This window comes from Electrophorus electricus, chromosome 21, assembly GCF_013358815.1.
Source record: "Electrophorus electricus isolate fEleEle1 chromosome 21, fEleEle1.pri, whole genome shotgun sequence".
Classification (NCBI taxonomy): domain Eukaryota; kingdom Metazoa; phylum Chordata; class Actinopteri; order Gymnotiformes; family Gymnotidae; genus Electrophorus; species Electrophorus electricus.
This window is the reverse complement of record NC_049555.1, coordinates 8,759,583-8,768,666: the sequence shown is the minus strand read 5'-3', so window position 1 is coordinate 8,768,666 and position 9,084 is coordinate 8,759,583.

Here is a 9,084-nt window from a genome sequence, read left to right as displayed (position 1 = left end):
TAAAATGTACGACTTTTCTGGAACATTTTTTTAAATAATGAAGCATTAATAAATAATCAAAAAGCATCAATAAATTGTGATTTGAGAGAGAGATACTGGTCATTCCTAAAAGTTCCTGCTGCTGACCACTGCCTGTACTGAAAATTATGACATCAATAAGACAGTTTGTTTTGTCTTTTTTCAGATTTTCAGATTTTTCAGATTTTTTGTAATTGACCAAATGATATATTTTTAGTAATAATATTATTAATACTAAATAAATAATATATTGTTTGTCATTATCACTAATTTAGTTAAATAATCAAAACAATGTTGAAGGAAACAAAAACCTATATCTTGCACACGGATACTTTTTTTTTTTTTTTTTAAACAAAAATATAAACTTCTTGTAAAGCTTTCATAAAGCTGCATCATAACTCTTTCTCACTCTCTCCGAGGCTTCTTTTACCATGTACATCCTGTTTTTCTCGATTGGGCTGCAATTGGATCCCATCAGTCGAAGAGCATGATAAAGCCATTATTATCAAGTATCACATGGTTAGGATGTCAAGGGACAGAGGAGCACAATGACACACATACACCCACCCACACATATAAACACACACACACATACAGGGAGAGGGAGAGAGAGAGAGAGAGAGAGAGAGAGAGAGAGAGAGAGAGAGAGAGAGAGACACAATGAACCACAAAGACTCTCAATAATATAATCCCAAACATAACGTGTCTGGTCACAATCTGTAAATGTCTACATGGTGACAGACAGATGGTAGAAATGAATAACGTTTGTGGGGTTATACAACCACCAGATAGCTGTCTATCAGTGGCCAGCAAGCACTGAGGAAGAGCCATGAATGTGGGTTGTATACGGACCCAGCATTGGTCATGTTTTTCTATCGCTTACAGCTGAAAATAATAGGAAGATCTAATGACAAATATATTATCCTGTTTCACACCAGCAGTGCCTTTCCAACCTTCCTTCCCCCCTCTAATGTGTGTTCGGTGAGAAATGAAATAGTCGTTCAGTTGTTTTTGTGCAAAAGACATATTCCACATAGTTGCACATATTATTACTGGACAACCACTACCTCCCCTCCACCCCACACCCCCTTTGTCCCATGACAAGCAGGGAAAGGAAAGACACCAGGTGACTATGAATCAAACAGTGACAAAATAATAAAATTCCAAAGTGATAAGCAGGATTTCCATTTGCGCCAAATCTGCTGACAAGGCCCTCAGCCTCTCAGGGTGGAGAGAGCTATATTTTGGCATTGAGTTGTGTGTCGGTCTCTGAAGGGAAGGAAATTCGGATCTCTCGCAATGATGTTGGATGCACTCATATTACAATTATAGTTATGGAAGAAACAACACAGAAACCTTAACAAGAGAGCGATGTGGTCAGTACAACGAACTCTCCTGGTTGAAAAGAAAACCGCTTTCTTACATCTAAATACACTGGTCGCCAGAGTGTCAGTTTTCCCAAAGATATCACAAGTACGTGGGGAGGAAATGATTAAAGGTTTAGGGAAAAAAATCCACGATTAAACTTTTCCAACCATCATTTTTAACCGAGTATTGTTTACCGCTAATGGAGCGGAGCTTGCCCATAACTACAAGCGCAACACCTTGATCTGATCTCGCAAAGAGTCTGTTTACTGCTGAGCCCGGTGCAGAAACAACGCTGTAAACCCCTTCGTTTCGGGTTATGGTGAAACAACCGCTAAATAATCACCCTACTCTACACAAACAATTCTGGTATTAAATGCCATCAGGATTATTTATTTATTTATTTATTTTTTCATATCATAAAACCTTTATTTTTTCAATGCGCTGTAAAATTATAAGTAAAATCAGGGAAACGGGAATGGCAAGATAATAAAAGAACTGAAATAACAGGCCTACATGTTATAGGGAAAAGGTGTATTCGGAGCCTGCTTGTTAACATCAGACTGGGATCATCACAGTCATTATTAAGGTTCATCTTGGAGCACTTGTGCGGTGCTCAGACAAGGTGCCTCTCAGGGGCAAACTTTAGCTAAAAGTCTCAGCATAGCTGCTTCCTGGCTTTGCCCTTGTCTGCAGGTTTAAGTTGTCAGAGGCCCGACAAAGTCTTGTTCATTTACTCGCCCCTTTTCCAGACCTCCCTGTTCTGGCATGCTGCCACCATGGCCCCAGTCACCTCTCCATGCAGCACGCCTTCATGCTACGTCCATCAGGCCGGCGCGGGAGAGCTGGTGCAATCTGACCTTCCTGCCTAAGAAAGAACTTATGTCAGTGTTCTTAAGGGAACCTTTCTGGGCGTCAGATCTGTATAGCCCTATCGGAAACCTTCTGTAAGCCAATTTACATACATTATGGAACAAACGTTGTCTGGAATAAAAGGTCACTAAACACTAAAAAGGCCAGCATGGAAAGCTTTACTATCCTCTCATTACTGTCTTTCTGTGGTAGGGGATGGTGGACATGGATATGTGTTAAAAGCTGCAACTACATGACAATTTAATTTTACTTGCTTGTTGTGGTAGCCACCCGTTGCACTTCAAAACTCTTCTAATATTATCATCACTGCTATGTTTGCATCCATGTTCTCTATAATGCACTGTATGTTGTTGGGTGCAACATAGATGACTGGCATAATATCTTGGCTTTCATAATATCTTGGAGTTCTTCATCGACTGCAGAGAACTACTAAACTATTGAGGCAGCAGAACCTTTGTCCAGAACCATCCCTTACATTAACAACCCTTTTTGGAGATTATCAAGAGGGCAGGGAGTTTGAGGAGAAGGAACTCACATCATTGCTACAGCATTAGCTGACAGACAGGGCTGTGTGGGAGGAATGACTGTCAGTATCAAACCACAGAACACCCCTCCCCGAACCCCTACCCCTATACACACACACATGTGGTCTCAATTAGAAAAAAAAAATATCTTGCTTTTACCCACCACTGAATAGAAAGGAAGGCTCTCAGGCCTGTTGTTTGTTGGCAAGACTTGCCAGAGAAACGGGCAGCAGTTCAATTTTACATAAATCGTGCCACTGTTTACTCACATTTAAACAAAGGAGACTTCAAAGGCCAAAGAATGAACAGTGGATCTTACTCTAATCATCACAGCTTTTTTCATAGTTTATTCAGGTGGGTTACCTTTGCAATGTGTTTGAGTGGTTTATACATTAGGATTATTTACATTTAAAAATCCAAATGCCTTTTTTGTGAGTGCAACAGCAGTGGAAATATAATAATTTTCCTCCATCTTGATTTATAGATGATTAACAGTTGTATTTATCATACAACTGTTAATCATCTATAAATCATGATGGAGAAAAGATGGATCTCTGTTTTATGGTAGATCTCTGTTGTATGATAGATGTCTGTTGTATGGTAGATCTCTGTTGTATGATAGATTTCTGTTGTATGGTGTGCAGATTACTCCTCTCCATGTGCCTCTGCAGTGGAAATTATCAAAAAACAAATGGATCTTGGAATGGATCAAATCTGATACATTAATAAATTATGCATATGCAAATGTTACATATGTACCAAGCAAACAAGTAAGAATACTAATATGACAAATTTGGAAATGTTATGAGACACAGGCCAAATTGCAAATGACAATCAATATATGCAATATGTTTGGTTAACAGTGTTGTGTTCTCCAGTTGTATAGGCTTTGTTGTGAGATGTGACAGATTTGATACATTTGAAAAATCATTGCTGCATGTTACAGTTCTAGTTATTTGGAATATAAAAGATGGGATTTATTATAGACATCGCCCCTAGCTTTCACTGAGAACCAGGCTGGGTTCTCAGAGGGCCAGCACAACAGTGTGGGAGAGACAGAACACAAACAAGCAAGACAGGGACCCAAGGGGATCACAGAGCAATAAGGTGGGGGCTTGGATCAAAGGTACCTGCCCCTTGGGTCTTTGGGTGGAACACAAGCTGCTACCGCCCTGGAAAAGCTAAAGACAAACGGTCATCCAACATCATTTTTGAGAGGTTTTTTTTGTTTGGTTTAATAACCCAAAACTAAAAGAGGAAAAAGAACTCTCGTGTGAACATGAAACAGACACTGTCAGAGGTTATTTAGGCAGTCTACTCCCTCACTTGGCACTTTTAGCCATTAGGTAGTGTGAGAAACTCTTTATCAGCATCAGTTAAAAGTCACCATATAAAGGAAATGAAGGTAGTGCAAACTATCCTGGAGGAGTTAAGAAACCTACGGCAGAACTCATTAATGTCATAACCTAGGAGATTTCCGTGACTTCATCCAAGCTGAGGCCAGTAAACTGAAACCAGTAAATGTTATACAGTGGATACTGCTCTGCTTCTTGTCATCCTCAATCAGTCTGCAAGTACTTCAATGGTAATTGATGCATTTAATGGTGTCACACATTTTATGGATACAGTCGGATAGTGCATCACATGCATGGCATGCTTCACTACACATTTAATACATATGGCCATGCAGTGTCTGCTGGACTCCCTAATAGCAAATAATAAATACAGCAGTTTCCAAAAAGTTTCTGCTTCATCATTTTCGATAATTACTGACCTTTTCAATAGCTTTTTCATTCTCAATAAAAAAGTGAGAAGAATTCCCGGCCTTCTGAGTCACGGCAGTTCACATGTGTGGCTAATACAGTAATCACCTGTAAACACTGAGGGGAAACCCTTTACAGAGTCATTAAACTGAACCCCCTATTTTTCTCCACGGAGGCCTCAACAGGGGTTCAAGTGTTTGGGAAACTCTTTCCGCATTTGTTGACGCTATAAGACACTGTAGATTTAGTGTCGTATGAACAGGGTCATATTTCCACGTCTGTGGAAATAACCTCATGTTCTCTGTCATGGGTGAAAGAGAGGGGAGGAAGTGTAGCTCACTGAAAGTGCACCCCTGGTCTTCTGTTGTTCATGAACCTCACCATTCAGAAACACAATGGACTTAGTCATGGTGTTCAACATGACCCAAAAAACACTCTGGAACTCGGGCCACGTCTACTTTACAGAATGAGAAGGCTGAACTCTGCAAATGAAGAATTAGCCAATTTCTTTGTTCCTTTGGTCTTGCATGGCTGTAGATGACTGATTATCTGGTTCTGATCTAGCTCCAGTTATATTTCTCATAGAAATATTATGATTTGGCTTGTATGTGCTGATACTATTGCTCAACTTGCTAAAACAAGCTAGATTGCAGAAGAAGAAAACAAGGTCTAATAGCCAAACATCTGACAAAACTGCATGTGCTAGTGCACTTAAAGTGATCCAGCAATAGTTTAATGTCATTATGGAGGGACTATCCACTAGCTTGTAATTCACATGGACAGGAAGAAGCTAAATGAAGGTGCAATGTACCTCAAATGTGAATTGTGAATGAAAATATGTATGAATTAAATATTAAGGCAGGCCAAGTATCATGTATCATATATAGCAGTTGGCCATTAACCTAAGAAGACACTCACTGATGCATCACACACTGATAATGTAACTATGGTTTTCTGGTCGATGTCCATTTATGTCTACAGTAGAGCTGAAACAATAACTGGGTAAGAGACTGGGCCTTTGCTAAATAAGAAGGGGGCTTGGTAATGAACAGACACAAAGTCTGGACCACCAGACAAGGCAGCTAAGATGATGTGAAGCACTGAAAGTTGACCCATTTCTTCCAAAACACCACCTTATTTTAAACACTCAAATGTTCCTCCAAACCAGCTGCTGTCCACATAATGTGGAGGCGCCTATGATACTTTCAACCAGCAACTATGGGTGAAAACCCATGACGCAGGCAATAAGGCGTTTTCCATAACGCAAAACAGAGTCCACACCTTCCCTGTGTTTCCATCTGGTTTTCTGTCTCCATTCAGGACTTGTTTAATTAGATCTGAATGCAGGTGTTAACTTGTAGACAAGCTTCTATTTATTTATTTTTCATCCTGAGATCACCCACGAGACAAGTGTTAGTGATAGATGTTCTGGTAAATGTTTTGAACATGAACTTCCTGTAATAATCCATCTTCCTGAAACTGAATTTGTTGTTTGCATTTCATTGTCATTAGACTTTGGATATCATGTGAATGTAAAATTATTTTCATATGTTTGCAATATTCACCATTCAGAACAAGAAAAGGAAATATTGATTTTTTTTCTCTTCAATTTCAGGAATTTATAATAAGTCCCATATTTAATGGTACTGTCTGATTTTGATTTCTAGTATTATCTGTACTCTGTAGGTATAGCTGTGTAAATGTAAGAAATCCAGTGGTTTGTTTCCATGGAGACTCCATAAACACGTTTTATTTCATTAGCCCTGTATAGTGACAGGGAAGACTTTCCTAGAGAGCATATAATCAGTGCTAATTCAGTACGAAATGATTTCCAGGCCATTGGAATGGAGAAACAAATTACTGTTACAGACACAAACAGCCACTTCAGTGCCGATCCCTTCTCTGGAAACTTGTTCCTAGTGACACACTCTCTTTCATGACCTTGTAATTTTGCTGCCCCGGTTGTGTTTTTTGACCCCCTCCCCTTGCCCACCTACGTGGCCAAATCAGCAGAGTTGCCCTGCTCTTGCTGTGGTCTTTATTCCTGCACCACCTGGCAGAAAAGGAAAAGGAAACCAGAGTCAGGAATGACAACCCAGCTCCTCATTCATTCCAACTGGGCCTTCCTTAATTAGCCGAGAGCCAGGCCGCCGATGAGGAAATGCCCTGGAACCCAATCTGTCCACACAGCCAAAGGGGAAAACAAGAAAAGGGGCAGAGTGGATTAGGAATTCTCATGATCTTCAGGCAGTGAACTCTGAGTACATCTCAGAGAGTTTATATTGAGCTTTAAGGTACATTGTGTGATTTTAAAACAACTAAGGAGATTCACCCTGGAGCGAAATACTGATTGCTTGATTAGTGGTTAATACCATTAAATCAGTGTAAAAGTAGCAATACACTTAAGAACAAGTCCTGTTTGGGCCTGTGGAGAGAAAGCTGCAGCTTTAGAAAACTTTATCTTTAGAAAATGTACATGAACAACCTGGTCTTTTACTTGGATATGCACAAATGTTTAATAAAAAAAAATTGAAAAAGATTTCCCTTTAAACCTTACTGGAGTAGCACCAGGAACTACAAAGTCATTTATAGCACCCTTTGAATATGTTTATGGACAATAGGTGTCAACAATGTACCAGGGGTTCTTTCCATACTCTTACTGACACACAGGACAGCATCAGGAGACAACACACGGGTATACGTAAGCTAAAAGCTTTTACTCGCTAAGCAGTGGTAGGAGGCAATGTCTGTTGTTTATTTATTTGTGTTGTTTTGGTTATGTGGTTTGATTGATCTACAGGCACTACAGTGTTCATGTTTCATTTTTAACCTTCTTGTGGCCTACGTCATTGTAGGACCATTGACGTTCAAGCTACACAAACCCAGCCTTTCTAATTCTACGACGAGCAGCCATGATCTCAGTTTATTGCAATGTTCTAATGTATTGCACACATAAGTGTGAGTAAATGCATAACAGTGTATTGAGTAAAGCTACGCTGACACAAAGTGTAAGTGCAAACATAAATCAAATTATGAATGGTGACATGACATACTAAAGGAAAGGAAGAGGGACATGTTGTCCCATTAAAATGATGAAACAACAGTCTAGACAACAGCAGTCTGAAGAATCATTTTGACATTGTCAGTTCAAGTTGAAAAAAAATGTCTTTTGATGGGATAAAAAGATTTGAGTGTTTGGATTAGTCAGCTTTTAGTAAGAAACAAAGGCCACTCTTTAAAAACACAATATTTTATATTAGAAATGTTATGATACAGGAAGTTAGAGGCCATGTAATGTGAAGAGCAAATCACAGTGAACAATTACAACCTGACGGTTTGATCTCCCCTGCGTCTTTGATATTCTTCTGCTATAGTACTCTTTTATCTCTGGAATCAAAGCCTGCTTTGTGGCAAATCAAAACATCACACACCAGACACCATCCTCCCAGAGCTGTTGAGCACCTGCGCTGGCATCTACTTTCAAGCTGCACACATGACATCTTGGATTGCATCAATGTCTAAATCACAATGGCTAAGTGAGGCCCAGAGAGTTACCATGCAATGGACAGGGCGAAGGGGCTGCCTGAATCTCCTCTGAATCAGGTTACACTGCCTCAGGCCTGTTCTCCACCTTTAGAACTCTTCTCACCTTTTCTTCTCTATGAAATACTCACAGCACAAAAGAACAAGCTCTCAGATTTTACTTTCTTTTATTCCTGCACCCCAATATTCACACCGCAGCACACCACCATACCAAGACCACTAAAGAATAGACCTTTATTATATCAACAATGAAATGAAATCAACAAGGAAACAATATGCTTTGGGGAATATGAATCGTATTAAGTGCACAAAGAATCAAAAGGTTTTCATTGATTTAAAACATTATAAGCAGAGTGTACAGAACTAGAGACAAGCTTCCTTAAATCATCCTTGTCCATAAATAGTCACAGATGTCACAAGATGTGTATTTGTGGCCATGCCCTTGCTGAACTTCTTGGAGCTATCACATCTCCACATGACCTGAAAGTGGGAAGAGACTAATGTAGTTCTTATTTGCATTTTCTCTTTTCCAGTGGACAGAGATAGTGCACTGACACACACATGCTTGAATTATGGCAAATATCTACACTGTGTGCATGCACTGAGCACATTTAAAGCAAATGTCCAACACATATCAAGAGCCTGTCATGATGGGAAGACCTGAAGAACCTGCTAGCTGACTCATTGTTTTTGTCTATGCAACAAATAAGACCGGAGGGTTCAACAGCAGGTCACGATTAATATAATATCCAGTTTTTTACATGTGGCATATCTCTCTAGGCCTGATACCTTTTATGGCAATTGTATACATAATAATACTTTAACAATACAACTTCAAGTGAGGTGTCTTTATTTTTATGTCCCCCTGAAAGTAGTCCCCTCCTCCGCTTTTTATTAAGATTTCGTATAATACTAGGCAGTCAGTTCCACCTAACCAGGCGAAGGAACAAGGGGAAAGGCGTAGCTGCTACCTCTGACCAGAGACAGCAAATCCCTTC